At 47.1% G+C, this 18,775-nt stretch overlaps 1 pseudogene; it reads right to left on the bottom strand.

The window, feature by feature from the left end:
• Nucleotides 1-929: 929 nt before the first annotated feature.
• Nucleotides 930-1,311, bottom strand: LOC141161013 (histone H2B 1.1-like; annotated as a pseudogene).
• Nucleotides 1,312-18,775: the final 17,464 nt, after the last annotated feature.

The following is an 18,775-nucleotide window of genomic DNA, read 5'->3' as shown; positions in this document are numbered from 1 at the left end:
ATTTGGCCAATTTTTAGGCCCTCTGCAAACCACCGGGGGGAGCCGCGTGAAAAATGCTTGAGTTTTCCATAGAATTACATTGGGCTCATTACTCGGGTAAAGCACCCGAGTATTCCAATTTGCTCGACCCGAGCAACGAGTACTCGAGCATTTTAGTGCTCGCTCATCACTACTCCCTAGCTCAGCAGCAGCTCTCCCTACACTGTCTGATTCCGGAGTGACTGTGACAAGCATGGCGGCGCCAGGTCTGATATAGACCTCTGATATAGACCTGATGACGCTGTGCGACCAGCCAGTCACTGTAATGCCACAACCAACTTGGCTATGACATGACATTGACTGTCACGCAACCCCTGCATGGTAATTGGCTGTATATTATGCGCCAAACATGCGGGGCGCGATTCAAGCTCCCGAACATTCAAAAAATACTCGCCAGCAACGAGCATCTCGAGCTCGTAACGAATAGTGGTGAGCATGCTGCTCATCACTAATAAACTCCACCGACCACAATCTCATGTAATCACCTTTCATAAAACAGTGAAGTAATTTCATTATTTAGAGAAACTAAACCGAATCAATTCCTAAAATAGGAATGAGACGAAAAGGAGTCAGATCTGAGGAGCAAGGGCTTAAATAAGTCACTGAACTTCCATCTGAAATCACAAGGGCATTGGTGAAAGTGCTGAGCTGTGAAGGAGAACCCAAAAGCAGCCCCAGTTTTTTCGCCATCTTCTTCGTTAGCCCTTAGCCTTCACTTCTACAAAGGCCACCTGCTATTTACCCTGTCATTAGACAGAGACCCGGGCTATGTGGCCAGACAACTCGGGGAGACGGGAGAGAACACAGAAGCAGCCACAGCTCTGATGTAGACGCGGTGGTGGCTCTCAGAAGAGCCTTTGGGGTGATGGCGGAGCAGCAGACGAAGCAGATCACTTGGCGCTGATGTATTTGGTGACGGCCTTGGTGCCCTCGTACACGGCGTGCTTGGCCAGCTTTCCGGGCAGCAGCAGGTGCACGGCGGTCTGGATCTCCCGGGAGGTGATGGTGAAGCGCTTGTTGCAGTGAGCCAGACGGGAGGATTCCCCATGTGATGCGCTCGAAGATGTCGTTGACAGAGTAGTTCATGATGCCCATGGCCTTGGAGGAGATGCCGGTGTCGGGGTGGACCTGCTTCAGCACCTTGTACACGTAGATGGCGTAGCTCTCCTTCCTGCTCTTCCTAAGTTTCTTGCCGTCCTTCTTCTGAGTCTTAGTGACGGCTTTCTTGGAGCCCTTCTTGGGCGCTGGCGCAGACTTGGCGGGATCAGGCATGGTGAGTATACAGAGATCACAACTCGGAGAAGAGAGAACAATGTTCCTGCTCCTCCAGCGCAGCGGTATTTATAGCCACACATGCAAATGAGCAATGCTGTTTGCTCCTCTTCTACTGGGTAAGAAAGTCATGTGACCTTCGTAAGCTGAGCCCGCTGCGTCTTATTGGTGTTTCTACAAGTCTGCTCTCCTTTGGCGGCTTCAGATCCATCCAATGATAAGGCAGGAGGTCGGGGCAGCAGCGGATAAAAAGCGACTGAGGAGACAGAAACGGCATTATTGGAGAGTTCAATTCTTCCTCTAATTTTGACTTTTTGGAGACTATTACAGCGATGTCTGGATGCGGCAAACAAGGAGGCTAAGTCCATGCTAAGGCAAAGACCCGCTCATCCCGGGCAGGACTCCAGTTCCCAGTCGGCCGTGTGCACAGGCTTCTCCGCAAGGGCCATTATGCCGAGAGAGTCGGAGCCGGCGCTCCGGTCTGTATCGTCGGCGTCCCTGCCTCCTGCTAGGCAGAGACGCCGTTCCTCTCACCTCCCTGCTCAGTCCTCGGCGTCCTCTTCCCGCGCTGCTGCCAGCGCTCGCCGCTTCCCGGGCACTGTGCTTAGGGCGCGCGCGCTCCCTCTCTCTTAAAGGGGCCGTGCGCGCCGTCCTAAGGAATCCGCAGCCAATTGCTGGTGGAGCTCCCATATATAAGGCACCTCCTCCAAAATGGAGGTGCCCGAGCAAAGTTGTTGCAAAGCCTTTCACCTCTGCTTCAGCCTTCAGGTCCCATTGCCAGTCTGCTTTCCAGCTCTGTCTACCTGCTAGCATTTCTGCGGTCCGACAGTCTGTCTACCTGCATCCACCAGTCTGTCTATGGACCAGTCCGCCGGTGGATCAGGAAGCACCTGCCTGATACCTGCCTGATACCTGCCTGAGACCACCTGCCAGCCAGCCGAGAGACTCTTACCCGCTCACCTGGGAGCGCTCACCTGCTGCCCGCCAGTTAGTCTACCTGGAGGTGCTGTCGTCACTTGCCGTGACCACCTGCCAGCCAGCCGAGAGACTCTTACCCACTCACCTGGGAGCGCTGACCTGCTACCCGCCTGCTAGCCTACCTGGAGGCTCTGCCGTCACTTGCCGTGACCACCTGGCTGTCTAGAGACTCTTACCTTGCTGTCACTTGCCGTGACCATCTGCCTGTCTAGAGACTCTTACCCTGCTGTCACTTGCCGTGACCACCCGTCTGTCAAGAAACTGTTCCCGTCACTTGCCGTGACCTCCTGCCCTTCTACCCAGAGACTGTTCCTGTCACTTGCCGTGACTACCTGCCCGCCTTCCCTGGGAGCCACCCGCTTCCTTACAAGGACTGCCCCTTTGTATAGTAGCTCAGAGGTTCCACCTCCCAGACCCGTTACACGGTCTATCTGGCCGCTGTGCTGGAGTATCTGACTGCTGAGATCCTGGAATTGGCCGGCAATGATGCCGGGGACAACAAGAAGACCCGCATCATCCCCTGTCACCTGCAGCTGGCGGTGTGCAATGACGAGGAGCTCAACAGGCTGCTGGGTGGGGTGACCATTGCCCAGGGAGGTGTCCTTCCAAAGATCCAGGCCGTGCTGCTGCCCAAGAAGACCTAGAGCAGCAAGGCGAGCAAGAGCAAGTGAGCGCCGCTCCTCCACATCTGTCAGAACAACTAAAGGCTCTTCTAAGAGCCACCACATCCTCCTCATAAGAGCCCGCACCGCAGATAGCAGGCGATGGTCCACACTAGGGTCTGCTGACACCTGTGTACCAGACGGTATATAGATCTATCTGTGTACACGATCCTTGCTCCACTGTATGATTTGCTGCAGAGGACTCATTTAATCTGGCGCTGCTTGATTACCGGCACTTCACCTGACAAGGCTATGCGCAGTGCACTGTGCGGCTGTGTCTGCTAGTAATGACAAGGCAGGGGCGACACTGCGCCTATAATTGTGCTTGTGTATCGCCCCACCACAGCATTACTACCCGACACAGCCGCACAGTGCACTGTGCATGGCCATGTCAGGCGAAGTGACGGCAATCAAGCAGCGCCAGTAGTCCTACACAGATGCCGTGGAAGCGGTCCGGGCCCGATGGCGAGTGGGACCCCTGATGGTCCAGGGTCATATCTGTGACACGCTAGCAGCACTGCACTGACTCATGCCTGAGGAGTTGCTGGACAGGACACAGACCAAGGCAGGTGAGTGAGGTTTGTTGCCGGCTTCCCCAAACCCCATGATAAAAATAATTTTAACGTGTGTGTGTGTATGACTGTGTATACATATTTATGTCTGTTTTATGTGTTTTAAAGAATGTGTTCAAATATGTACGTATGCCTGTATGCACGTGTCTGCTTATTATATGTGTACATATCTGTGTACCATGTGCACGTGTGTGTATGTATGCTTACCGTGTGCTTGCATAACTGCGTACTGTGTGTGTATGTGCATGTCTGCGTACTGTGAGTGTGTGTGTGTGCATGTCTGCGTACTGTGTGTGTGTGTGCATGTCTGCGTACTGTGTGTGTGCAGGCATGTCTGCATATATGAAGGATGAAGAGGCAGGCTGGGTCCTGTGTTGTAAAACTATTTTTCTCTGCGTCATGTGACACTCCCTCTCCGATCATTCCTCCTCCCTAGTCTGACGCAGCGGCATGATGACGCACCACGCTGTGTCAGAGAGTGGAGCTGGCAGCGGCTGAGGTGATGAGAGAGACGTGCTGCAGAGACGGAAGCAGCGGAGAATGAGGAGCGGTAAGTATGTATTTATTTTTTTATTTATTTTAAAATTAATATTATTATTTATTATAGCGCCATTTATTCCATGGCGCATTACATGTGAAAAAAGGGGAATAAATAGCAAAAACAATTACAATAATCTTGAACAAAACGTGACAGCGACTGGTACAGGAGGAGCAAGGACCCTGCCCACGAGGGCTCACAATCTACAAGGGATTGGCGAGGATACAGTAGTTGAGGGTAGGGCTGGTAGTGGAGTGGTATGGTGGAGCGAGGGTTACTGCAGGTTGTAGGCTTGTCGGAAGAGGTGGGTTCAGGTTCCTTTTGAAGGTTTCCATGGTAGGCGAGAGTCTGATATGTTGGGGTAGACAGTTCCAGAGTAGGGTGGATGCACAGGAGAAATCTTGTATGCGATTGAGACAGGAGGAGATAAGAGAGGAGTAGAGAAGGAGATGTTGTGAGGATCGGAGGTTGCGTGCGGGTATGTACCGGGAGACTAGGTCAGAGATATATGGAGGAGACAGACTGTGGATGGCTTTGTATGCCATGGTTAGGGTTTTGAACTGGAGTCTCTGAGCAATGGAGAGCCAGTGAAGAGATTGACAGAGAGGAGAGCCTGTGGAATAGCAGGGGGACAGGTAGATTAGTCGGGGAGCAGAGCTTAGGATAGATTGGAGGGGTGCGAGAGTGTTGGAAGGGAGGCCACAGAGCAGGAGGTTGCAGTAGTCGAGGCAGGAGATGAGGGCATGCACTAGTGTGTTCGCAGATTCATGGTTGAGGAATGTGCGGATCTGAGAGATATTTTTAAGTTGGAGTCGGCAGGAAGTGTAACTGACTTGGATATGTGGTTTGAAGGAGAGATTAGAGTCCAGGGTTACCCCAAGGCAGTGAGCTTGAGGGACTGGGGAGAGTGGACAGCCATTGACATTGATAGATAGTTCAGTTGGGGGGGTTGAGATGGGGAAAGATGATGAATTCTGTTTTGTCCATGTTAAGTTTTAGAAATCTAGCAGAGAATAAGGATGAAATAGCGGACAGACATTGTGGGATTTTGGTTAGTATGGAGGAGATATCGGGTTCAGAGAGGTAGATTTCTGTGTCGTCGGCATAGAGGTGATACTGAAAGCCGTGAGACTCTATGAGCTGTCCCAGGCCTAAGGTGTAGATGGAGAAGAGTAAGGGTTCTAGAACTGAACCTTGAGGGACACCGACAGATAAAGGGTGAGATGAGGAAGTGGCGTGTGAGTGGGAGACACTGAATGTCCGGTCTGTTAGGTATGAGGAGATCCAGGATAGGGCCAAGTCTGTGATGCCGAGAGATGAGAGAGTCTGGAGTAAGAGGGAATGGTCCACTGTGTCAAAGGCAGATGACAGGTCCAGGAGGAGGAGGACAGAGTAGTGTAGCTTGGATTGGCTGTTAGTAGGCCATTGGTGTTATGGTTAATATTTTATATCTAGCTTCATTATTTATTTAGGAAAACAATTTATATTTTTGCTAAGTCTGAAGCCTCTGCTTAAAACTTGCATCATGGAATCTCTGACTAAGATACTGGTTTCCTGTGAATTCCCTGACAAGAAGGTTTACGTTGGGCCAAGGTAAGTGTGTTATCACTGATTGTCTATTTTGGTTTCCTGTTCAGTTGTATGTAACAATTGTAGTTCCGTTTTGTCTAGCTAATAAAGGTGGTGAGTCTTAGCTGCCACACAGAAGACTCTACCTGCTGACAATGCATATCGCATGCATTTTGTCTCTCTCCCTTCATCGATGAAGTATTTTAATTTGAATCTCACTGGCAATGTGAAGACCCTTTGCTGTCTATTCCAAAGTTCTCCCTAATAACAAAGAAGGGTCACCACAACATTGGTGACCTTAGTCAGTGCAGTTTCAGTAAAATTGTGCGATTGGAAACCAGATTGTAGGTGGTCGAAGAGGGAGCAGGAGGAGAGGTGGGAGGACAGTTCAGAATGAACGTGTTGTTCCAGTAGTTTTGAGGCATAGGGGACAAGTGATATGGGTCGATAGCTAGTCAGAGAGGATAGGTCAAGGGAGGGCTTTTTGAGGTTGGGTGTGATCGAGGCATGTTTGAAGTATGAGGGAAAGACGCCAGTTGTTGATGACAAGTTGAAAAGGTGGGCTAAGGTTGGGATGAAGATAGTGGTAAGGTTTGGGATGAGGTGGGACGAGATTGGGTCAAGTTCACAGGTGGTGAGGTGTGATTTGGAAAGTAAATAGGAAAGTTGATCTTCCGTAATGGTAGAGAAAGTGGTTATGGAGGAGGATGATTGAGTAGATGTGGGGAGAGGCTGTAGGCAGGGTGGACTGGCCCACCGGAGGATCGGGAAAACCCCGGGTGGGCCCCGAGTCCCGATAGCGACGCCCCCAAGCCCCACACCCTGCCCCCCTGGTTCGCTAATCATATCGGCAGCACTGCCGATATGATTAGTGATGGGCCCTCTGCAACGTCAAAGCAGGGAGAGCGATCTCCCTCCTCTGCCTGCTACGGCAGTGACCCTCTGCCTCCTATGCGCAGTGCAACACTGCCGGTCCGTGCGCAGGAGGTCAGTCTCAGGGCGATGACGTTATCTCCCTAGGACTGCTTCCTGTGCGCACTGTGGAGGTCGGACGCGGCGTCGCCCGAGGCAGCGGCAGCAGAATCTATGGGCTCCTACCAGGAATATATTATTGGAGGCAGGAGAATGTATGGGCTCCTACCAGGTATATATTATTGGAGGCATCAGAATCTATGGGCTCCTGTCAGGTATATATTATTGGAGGCAGGGGAATGTATGGGCTCCTGTCAGGTATATATTATTGAAGGCAGTAGAATCTATGGGCTTCTGTCAGCTATACATTATTGGAGGCAGCAGAATCTATGGGCTCCTGTCAGGTATATATTATTGGAGCCAGCAGAATCTATGGGCTCCTATCAAGTATATATTATTGGAGGCAGCAGAATCTATGGGCTCCTGTCAGGTATATATTATTGGAGGCAGCAGAATCTATGGGCTCCTGTCAGGTATATATTATTGGAGGCAGGGGAATGTATGGGCTCCTGTCAGGTATATATTATTGATGGCAGTCGAATCTATGGGCTTCTGTCAGGTAAATATTATTGGAGGCAGCAAAATGTATGGGTCCTGTCAGGTATATATTATTGGAGGCAGTAGAATGTATGGGCTCCTGTCAGGTATATATTATTGGAGGCAGCAGAATGTATGGGCTCCTGTCAGGTATATATTATTGGAGGCAGGGGAATGTATGGGCTCCTGTCAGGTATATATTATTGAAGGCAGTAGAATCTATGGGCTTCTGTCAGGTATATATTATTGGAGGCAGCAGAATGTATGGGCTCCTGTCAGGTATATATTATTGGAGGCAGCAGAATCTATGGGCTCCTGTCAGGTATATATTATTGGAGGCAGCAGAATGTATGGGCTCCTGTCAGGTATATATTATTGGAGGCAGCAGAATCTATGGGCTCCTGTCAGGTATATATTATTGGAGGCAGCAGAATGTATGGGCTCCTGTCAGGTATATATTATTGGAGGCAGCAGAATCTATGGGCTCCTGTCAGGTATATATTATTGGAGCCAGCAGAATCTATGGGCTCCTATCAAGTATATATTATTGGAGGCAGCAGAATCTATGGGCTTCTGTCAGGTATATATTATTGGAGGCAGCAGAATGTATGGGCTCCTGTCAGGTATATATTATTGGAGGCAGCAGAATCTATGGGCTCCTGTCAGGTATATATTATTGGAGGCAGCAGAATGTATGGGCTCCTGTCAGGTATATATTATTGGAGGCAGCAGAATCTATGGGCTCCTGTCAGGTATATATTATTGGAGCCAGCAGAATCTATGGGCTCCTATCAAGTATATATTATTGGAGGCAGCAGAATCTATGGGCTCCTGTCAGGTATATATTATTGGAGGCAGCAGAATCTATGGGCTCCTGTCAGGTATATATTATTGGAGGCAGGAGAATGTATGGGCTCCTGTCAGGTATATATTATTGAAGGCAATAGAATCTATGGGCTTCTGTCAGGTATATATTATTGGAGGCAGCAGAATGTATGGGCTCCTGTCAGGTATATATTATTGGAGGCAGCAGAATCTATGGGCTCCTGTCAGGTATATATTATTGGAGGCAGCAGAATCTATGGGCTCCTGTCAGGTATATATTATTGGAGGCAGCAGACTCTATGGGCTCCTGTCAGGTATATATTATTGGAGGCAGTAGAATGTATGGGATCCTGTCAGATATATATTATTGGAGGCAGCAGAATCTATGGGCTCCTGTCAGGTATATATTATTGGAGGCAGCAGAATCTATGGGCTCCTGTCAGGTATATATTATTGGAGGCAGCAGAATGTATGGGATCCTGTCAGGTATATATTATTGGAGGCAGCAAAATGTATGGGTCCTGTCAGGTATATATTATTGGAGGGAACAGAATGTATGGGCTACTGTCAGGTATATATTATTGGAGGCAAGAGAATGTATGGGATCCTGTCAGGTATATATTATTGGAGGCAGCAGAATGTATGGGCTCCTGTCAGGTATATATTATTGGAGGCAAGAGAATGTATGGGATCCTGTCAGGTATATATTATTGGAGGCAGCAGACTCTATGGGCTCCTGTCAGGTATATATTATTGGAGGCAGCAGAATGTATGGGTCCTGTCGGGTATATATTATTGGAGGCAGCAGAATCTATGGGCTCCTGTCAGGTATATATTATTGGAGGCAGCAGAATGTATGGGATCCTGTCACGTATATATTATTGGAGGCAGAAGAATGTATTAGACTTGTCAGGTATATATTATTGGAGGCAGTAGAATGTATGGGATCCTGTCAGATATATATTATTGGAGGCAGCAGAATCTATGGGCTCCTGTCAGGTATATATTATTGGAGGCAGGAGAATGTATGGGCTCCTGTCAGGTATATATTATTGGAGGCAGCAGAATGTATGGGTCCTGTCGGGTATATATTATTGGAGGCAGCAGAATCTATGGGCTCCTGTCAGGTATATATTATTGGAGGCAGCAGAATGTATGGGCTCCCGTCAGGTATATATTATTGGAGGCAGCAGAATGTATGGACTCCTGTCAGGTATATATTATTGGAGGCAGGAGAATGTATGGGCTCCTGTCTGGTATATATTATTGGAGGCAAGAGAATGTATGGACTCCTGTCAGGTATAAATTATTGGAGGCAGAAGAATTTATGGGCTCCTGTCAGGTATATATTATTGGAGGCAGCAGAGTGTATGGGCTCCTGTCAGGTATATATTATTGGAGGCAGCAGAATCGATGGGCTCCTGTCAGGTATATATTATTGGAGCCAGCAGAATATATGGGCTCCTACCAGGTGTATATTATAGGAGGCAGCAGATTCTATGGGCTCCTGTCAGGTATATATTATTGGAGGCAGGAGAATCTATGGGCTCCTGTCAGGTATATTTTATTGGAGGCAGCAGAATCTATGGGCTTCTGTCAGGTATATATTATTGGAGCCAGCAGAATCTATGGGCTCCTGTCAGGTATATATTATTGGAGGCAGCAGAATCTATGGGCTCCTGTCAGGTATATATTATTGGAGCCAGCAGAATCTATGGGCTCCTGTCAGGTATATATTATTGGAGGCAGCAGAATCTATGGGCTCCTGTCAGGTATATATTATTGGAGCCAGCAGAATCTATGGGCTCCTGTCAGGTATATATTATTGGATGCAGCAGAATCTATGGGCTCCTGTCAGGTATATATTATTGGAGGCAGGAGAATGCATGGGCTCCTACAAGGTATATATTATTGGAGGCAGAAGAATCTATGGGCTCCTATCAGGTTTATATGATTGTAGCCAGCAGATGTATGGGCTCCTACCAGGTATATATTATTGGAGGCGGGAGAATCTATGGGCTCCTGTCGGTATATTGTCAGGTATATATTATTGGAGGCAGGAGAATGTATTGGCTCCTACCAGGTATATAATATTGGAGGCAGGAGAACGTATGGGCTCCTGTCAGGTATATATTATTGGAGGCAGCAGAATCTTTGGGCTCCTGTCAGGTATATATTATTGGAGACAGCAGAATGTTTGGGCTCCTGTCAGGTATATATTATTGGAGGCAGCAGAATCTATAGGCTCCTGTCAGGTATTTATTTTTTGAGGTAGCAGAGTATATGGGCTCCTGTCAGGTATATATTATTGGAGGCAGCAGAATCTATGGGCTCCTGTCAGGTATATATTAGGTATATATTATTGGAGGCAGGAGAATGTATGGGCTCCTGTCAGGTATATATTATTGGAGGCTGGAGAATCTTTGGGCTCCTGTCAGGTATATATTATTGGAGGCAGGAGAATGTATGGACTCCTTTCAGGTATATATTATTGGAGGCTGGAGAATCTTTGGGCTCCTGTCAGGTATATATTATTGGAGGCAGGGGAATGTATGGACTCCTGTCAGGTATATATTATTGGAGGCAGCAGAATGTATGGGCTCCTGTCAGGTATATTTTATTGGAGGCAGGAGAATGTATGGGCTCCTGTCAGGTATATATTATTGGAGGCAGCAGAATCTATGGGCTCCTGTCAGGTATATATTATTGGAGGCAGGAGAATGTATGGACTCCTGTCAGGTATATATTATTGGAGGCAGCAGAATGTATGGGCTCCTGTCAGGTATATATTATTGGAGGCAGGAGAATGTATGGACTCCTGTCAGGTATATATTTTGGAGGCAGCAGAATCTATGGGCTCCTGTCAGGTATATATTATTGGAGGTAGGAGAATGTATGGGCTCCTACCAGGTATATATTATTGGAGGCAGCAGAATGTATGGGCTCTTGTCAGGTATATATTATTGGAGGCAGGAGAATCTATGGACTCCTTTCAGGTATATATTATTGAAGGCAGGGGAATGTATGGGCTCCTGCCAGGTATATATTATTGGAAGCAGCAGAATCTATGGGCTCCTGTCAGGTATATATTATTGGAGGCAGGAGAATGTGTGGTCTCCTGTCAGGTATATATTATTGGAGGCAGCAGAATCTATGGGCTCCTGTCAGGTATATATTATTGGAGGCAGGAGAATGTATGGGCTCCTGTCAGGTATATATTATTGGAGGCAGCAGAATGTATGGGCTCCTGTCAGGTATATATTATTGGAGGCAGGAGAATGTGTGGTCTCCTGTCAGGTATATATTATTGGAGGCAGCAGAATCTATGGGCTCCTGTCAGGTATATATTATTGGAGGCAGGAGAATGTATGGGCTCCTATCAGGTATATATTATTGGAGGCAGCAGAATCTATGGGCTCCTGTCAGGTATATATTATTAGAGCCAGCAGAATGTATGGGCTTCTACCAAGTATATATTATTGGAGGCAGGAGAATCTATGGGCTCCTGTCAGGTATATATTATTGTAGGCAGGAGAATGTATGGGCTCCTGTCAGGTATATATTATTGGAGCCTGCAGAATGTTTGGGCTTCTGTCAGGTATTTATTATTGGAGCCAGCAGAATCTATGGGCTCTTGTCAGGTATATATTATTGGAGCCAGAAGAATCTATGGGCTCCTGTCAGGTATATATTCATAGAATGGTAGAGTTGGAGGGGACCTCCTGGGTCATCTGGTCCAACCCCCTGCTCAAAGCAGGATTCGCTAAATCATCTCAGACAGATATCTGTCCAGCCTCTGTTTGAAGACGTCCATTGAAGGGGAACTCACCACCTCTCGTGGCAGCCTGTTCCACTCATTGATCACCCTCACTGTCAAAAAGTTTTTTCGAATATCTAATCTGTGTCTCCTCCCAATCAGTTTCATCCCATTGCTTCTAGTCTTTCCTTGTGCAAATGAGAATAAAGATGATCCTTCTACAATGTGACAGCCCTTGAGATATTTGTAGACAGCTATTAAGTCTCCTCTCAGTCTTCTTTTTTGCAAGCTAAACATTCCCAAATCCTGTAACCATTCCTCATAGGACATGGTTTGCAGACCGGTCATCATTCTGGTCGTTCTTCTCTGAACTTGCTCCAGTTTGTCGATGTCTTTTTTAAAATGTGGTGCCCAAAACTGGACGCAGTATTCCAGATGAGGTCTGACCAAAGAAAAGTAAAGTCCGATAACGACTTCACGTGATCTAGACTGTATGCTTCTGTTAATACATCCCAGAATTGTATTTGACTTTTTTGCTGCTGCATCACACTGTTGACTCATGTTCAGTCTATGATCTATTAGTATACCCAAGTCTTTTTCACATGTACTGTTGCTTAGCTCTATTCCTCCCATTTTGTATATGCTTTTTTCTTTTTTATTGCCCAGATATAGTACTTTGCATTTTTCCCTGTTAAAAACCATACTGTTAGTTACTGCCCAATGCTCCAGTTTATTTAGGTCTTTTTGAATCCTCTCTCTCTCTTCTCAAGTAATAGCTATCCCTCCTAGCTTTGTGTCATCAGCAAATTTAATCAGTTTACCCTCAATTCCTTCATCTAAATCATTGATAAAGATGTTGATAAATACAGGTCCCAGGACAGAACCCTGTGGTACCCCACTTGAGACATTCATCCAACTGGATGTGAAGCCATTTACGACCACTCTTTGAGTCCGATCACTAAGCCAGTTATGAATCCACCTAATAGTTGCCTTGTCCATTCCATACTTGGTAATTTTTTGAATAAGGATGGTGTGAGATACTTTGTCAAATGCTTTGCTGAAGTCAAGATATATTATATTTACAGCATTTCCCTGATCCACCCAGTCAGTGATTCTGTCATAGAAGGAAATTATGTTAGTCTGACATGACTTGTTAGTTACAAACCCATGCTGACTCTGGTTAATCACTTCATTCTTATCCAGGTACTTACATACATATTGTTTAATAATTTGTCAAAGATCTTTCCTGGTATAGAAGTCAGACTTACCGGCCTATAGTTCCCTGGGTCCACCTTCTTCCCTTTTTTGAAGATAGGAACAACATTTGCTCTTCTCCAGTCTTCTGGGACTTCTCCTGTTCTCCAAGAATTTTCAAAGATTATGGAGAGTGGATCTAAAATTTCTTCTACGATCTCCTTCAGTACTCTGGGGTGTAATTCGTCTGGACCTGGAGACTTGAACTCATTTATGTTAGCTAAATATTCCTTCACAATCTCTCTGTTTACAGATAACTTGGATTCTTCTTTTCCTTTAATAGGACAGTGAAGATCAGTTAATGTTACATTTTCTTTCTGAGAGAAAAGAGATGCAAAATAGGAATTAAAAAGTTCGGCCTTCTCAACATCCTTTCTTACCATTTCACCATTTTCATCCTGTAAAAATCCTATAGCATCTTTGACTTTTCTTTTACTTTTGACATACCCCCAAAATCCTTTTTTATTGCTTTTGACATCTCTTGCAAGCCTTAATTCATTGTCACCTTTAGCTAACCTGATACGTGCCCTACAGGATCTGCAGACTGCATTATAATCTTCTATAGATATGCCTCCCTCTTTCCATATGATAAACATTTCTTCCTTTCTTTTTTAGCATGTGTTTAAGTTCTGTGTTCATTCATCCTGGTTTCCTTAAATGCTTCCCATGCTTCCTACTTTTCGGGATTGTTAACGATATTATTGGAGGGAGCAGAACCTATGGGCTCCTGTCAGGTATATATTATTGGAGGCAGCAGAATGTATGGGCTCCTGTCAGGTATATATTATTAGAGGCAGCAGAATCTATGGGCTCCTGTCAGGTATATATTATTGGAGGCAGCAGAATCTATGGGCTCCTTTCAGGTATATATTATTGGAGGCAGGAGAATGCATGGGCTCCTGTCAGGTATACATTATTGGAGGTAGCAGAATCTATGGGCTCCTGTCAGGTATATATTATTCGAGGAAGCAGAATGTTTGGGCTCCTGTCAGGTATATATTATTCGAGGCAGCAGAATGTATGGGCTCCTGTCAGGTATATATTATTGGAGCCAGCAGAATCTATGGGCTCCTGTCAGGTATATATTATTGGAGCCAGCAGAATCTATGGGCTCCTGTCAGGTATATATTAATGGAGGCAGCAGAATCTATGGGCTCCTGTCAGGTATATATTATTGGAGCCAGCAGAATCTATGGGCTCCTGTCAGGTATATATTAATGGAGGCAGCAGAATCTATGGGCTCCTGTCAGGTATATATTATTCGAGGCAGCAGAATCTATGGGCTCCTGTAAGGTATATATTATTGGAGCCAACAGAATCTATGGGCTCCTGTCAGGTATATATTATTTGATAATCATGCCCATTGCCCAGCTCCCGACATATGTTGATCACCAGCCAGATAAAACAAGGCAGCTGGGGGCTGGGATTTTCAGCATGGTAAGGCCCAAGCGTTCTTGGCCCCCACGCTGAAAATCGCTGCCTGCAGCCACCCCTGAAAATGGTGCATTCATCATAGCACCATTTCCAGGTGATTTACCCGGCTCTTCCAGCGGCCCTGGTGGTGAGTGGCACCCTGGGTAATAATAGGGTTATTACCAGGCCTGCTTTGTATTATCAGAAAAAAGAAAAAACATATTGTCCATACAGGCTTACAGCCCAAGAGTGGCATATCCAGTGGTAGCATAGCGTAGTTTCCCATCATACGAAGGTGACCTTGTCGTGGTTGATGGGCACACATAAATTGGCCAAATTATGCGCAAAAAACCTTCATTTTTCAAAGTGACATTAGTCTAGATACAATATTTCTTATATTTTCATGTATGGAGTGCCGAAGTTCTTTTTGCTATTGAGATTACTCTTTTCTTCAGAGCACACGAATAGACCAGTGAGCGACCCCTCTCTTTTTTCTATTAATCATTTTTGGGATCCCGCTCCTGGAGCATTGCAGCAGGTACGTGTTCACACTATTAGAAGTTTGACAGCCTTTTTTCTGACCATGTGTCCCTTCCATTCAGTCACAGGTGGTTTTAACTAGCTCTACCAGCCCATACATTGTAGGTTAAAAGCCCAAGCAGAGACATATTGTCCATACAGGCTTACAGCCCAAGAGTGGCATATCCAGTGGTAGCATAGCGTAGTTTCCCATCATACGAAGGTGACCTTGTCGTGGTTGATGGGCACACATAAATTGGCCAAATTATGCGCAAAAAAACTTCATTTTTCAAAGTGACATTAGTCTAGATACAATATTTCTTATATTTTCATGTATGGAGTGCCGTAGTTCTTTTTGCTATTGCTTTGTATTATCAGCTGGTACTAAGCCCGAAATTCATGGTGTCACGCCAAATTAGACATAGCCACAATGAATTTCTAGTAAACAGAAAAAAAAAAGACAGAATTTTTTTTTTATTAAAAATAAAACTCATTTAGGGACTCCATCTTTAATAAAGAAAAATCCTCACTCCAACGTAATCCATAGGTCCTTTGTCTTCAGCTCTGCTACATCTTTGCCATCAGACAAATATGTCTGCTGACAGAGATGAGCAGGCACAGAATGACACTGGAGCACTGTTACTGTGTAGTGCGGCACTATGTTTTTTTTTTTGTCATTTCATGCAGTGTAGAATGTTACGCTCGCGCCTGGACTGACTGGCGAGAGCATGATTAGTGATCCCACTGTACCATGAACCGAGGAGCGCCTGGAGGGGCATAACTAAGTATCAACCCGATCCGACCAAGGTTGCACGGCGGCTTAGTCGACTCTGTGAACCAAGGAGGAACCTAGCAGAGGGACCAGGTGCTACTCCAGGTCAGACCCGGTCACTGTTGTTGACCCACACCGGGGAATGCAGGAACAGGCAGGTTAGACTGGCATACAGGCAGGTGGGTATTGGCAGGCACGGCTGGTATGCAGACAGGTGGATACTGGTAAGCACGGCCGGTATGCAGACAGGTGGGTATTGGCAAGTACGGCTGGTATGCAGACAGGTGGGTACTGGCAAGTACGGCTGGTATGCAGACAGGTGGGCACTGGCAAGCACGGCTGGTATGCAGACAGGTGGGCACTGGCAAGCACGGCTGGAGTGCAGACAGGGAGGTACTAGCAGGTTGGAGCGCAGGCTGGATAGGGTCCAGTACAGACTGGGAGACAGGTTCAGAGCAGCAGATGGGGTAGTCAAGCAGAGTAAGGCGAAACCGCCGGAGCGGAGGACAAGGCAGAGCAGAGAGGAACAGCTGGTGCGGTGAGCAAGCAGAGTGGAGCAAAAACCGCAGGTGCGGTGGGCAAGGCAGAGCAGAGAGGAACCGCCGGAGCGGTGGACAAGGCAGAGCAGAGCGAAACCGCAGGTGCGGTCGACGAGGTAAAGCAGAGCGAAACCGCAGTTGCGGTGGACAAGGCTGAGCAGAGCGAAACCGCAGGTGCGGTGGACAAGGCAGAGCAGAGAGAAACTGCTGGCGCGGTGAGCAAGTCAGAGCAGAGAGGGCTGAAGGTGCAGGCAGAGAGGACAGGGCTCTCTTCACATGGAACAGACTGGAAAGCACAGGAAGATGGCTAGAACAAATGGAAGAAGATACGGAGGAAGGGAAAAGGGACAAGCCGAACCAGATACACACAAGGTACTTACTATGAAGTAGCGAGTGGACACAAAACTCACAAACAGAAGTACAGAGACAACGAGTAGGAGTTAGGTGCAGGTTCAGATACTGCAGGAAAAGGGAAGGTACGGACATAGAGACAAACAGGTAACAGGCTAGGATACAGTTCAGACAGGAACTGCTACTGCAATGAGATACAAGTACGAGCCTGGGTATACAGCCCCCAGAGTGGCGGAAACAGACTAGAAGTCACAGTTAACAGGCCTGGGTATACAGCCCCCAGAGTGGCGGAAACAGACTAGAAGTCAGAGATATCAGGTCTGGGTATGCAGCCCCCAGAGTGGCGGAAACAGACAAGATACAGGACAGGACCTGGCAATTCAGTTGCAAAGACAAACTGAGTGAAGGTGTTGCTCAGGCCCCTCCTTCTGGGTGGAGGGGGTTTAAATATCCAGTGACTCTCAGCAATAGGCTGGAGACGCATTAGGGGTGCGCCCACAGCAGCTATAAGAATCAGGAAGTAACCGGGCCACCGCCCTAAGCAGTCAGTCAAGAGACATGCATACAGCATGAACTGGAGCAAGGTTTGCAGGCTGGACTGACAGGTAAGATTGCGGTCTTGCATAGTGGGAGGTGGTGCACTATGCAAGCACGCCGCCAGGGATGTTACATAGAAATCTTGGGAAAAGTGTGGATTGGGCTCTGGAAGTAATCAGTTATATCTAACTATGTTATTTTCTGCAGAGATAAGTCCTGCATAGAAGATGTGATATATCGGTCTGCAGATAAAGAACTTCAACTGGAGATATCACTGGTGAGTATGTGTATTACCTATACACACACACTGACACTATATACAGAGGTCCTGTGTGTAATGTCACTGGTGATCACTGTATTACCTATACACACACACTGACACTATATACAGAGCTCCTGTGCATAATGTCACTGGTGATCACTGTATTACCTCTACACTCACACTATACACAGAGCTCCTGTGTATAATGTCACTGATAATCTCTACATTATCTGTACACTGACTCTATATACAGAGCTTTTTTACATTTTCATTATCAGTCACTATCTGGTGCCATTATGTGCTATGGTCATGGCGTGGCGGTATTTATCCCTTGTTTGTGGTATTATTCGGACAGGATGTATGTGGTGGTAGTATGTGGTCTTCTCATGGTGTGGCAGTATATATACCTTGTACTTGGTAGTATTTGATCACTATGTAGTGGTATGTGTTCTGGTCATGGTGTGGTGGTATTTCTCTAGGTATAGTGGATTTTTGTCAGTCATTTGTTTTTTCGGATATTAAGAATGGGAACTTTCTTTATTTGTAATACATATTAAATACTTGGATGTTTAGCCTCTCCCTGTGTGTGACTACTATGACGCGCCCCCTGGGCCGTGGGGTACTTGGTGCCGGGCCGGTCGTTGCTAGGGGAGATGTCACAGTGGCGGCAACCCGGTCCGTGACCCAGGGCAGTCAGTAAAAAGGGGAATATTATTTACAGGGGATTATAGTTTATATATAAAGTTTGTGATGCCACCTGTGGTATGCGGCTAAAGGGAGCCGCCGATGCGGAGCAGGTCCTCTGGAGCTGATGTTAGTGCAGCAAAGCTGGTGTGGCTCTCCAAAGGTAGAGCTTAGGTCCAGGGCAGTGTAGATGTTATAGGCTGTGCCTGAGAGGACCCCTTTCTATGTGCCTTCCTCTGTCATCTTCCTGCACTGGCTCTCGCCCTCCTGCCCTGCGCCTCGCAATCAGTGTCCCAATCCGGTAGCCTCGGGTCTTGTCGGGTGACCTGCAGTCCCCTGGACCCTCTCTGGCCACCTTCTCAGCGATATAATTGTGGATGTGGCCACTGCACCTTACAAGTACAGCAGCTTCCGGTTCCTAGCTGAGCCTTGTAGTTCTCCACGAGTTTAGGAGCAGGTCCCCTCTGCGGCTCGATCCCTTCACCGCCTGGCAGATTTGGGCGTACGGGTGGCCTCCAGCACTGCCCGCACCCCTGGGATCCCTTCTGTTCCTGGAGCCTTTCTCCTGCTCCCTCGCCTCTCTCAGTCCTGGGCCTCTCACTAGGCCCGCCTCCAGAGCAGAACTCCTGCAGAGCCTCTGCTCCCCTCACTTTCATCCTCTGACTGGCTGAACTCACTTCCCAAGATGGTTCCCTCTTTTATATCACTTCGTTTCCTGTGCTT

Source organism: Phyllobates terribilis, unplaced genomic scaffold (assembly GCF_046119375.1).
Source record: "Phyllobates terribilis strain yellow unplaced genomic scaffold, ASM4611937v1 Scaffold_9__5_contigs__length_417890890, whole genome shotgun sequence".
NCBI classification, from domain to species: Eukaryota; Metazoa; Chordata; class Amphibia; order Anura; family Dendrobatidae; genus Phyllobates; species Phyllobates terribilis.
This window is presented reverse-complemented; position numbering and strand designations above follow the sequence as displayed.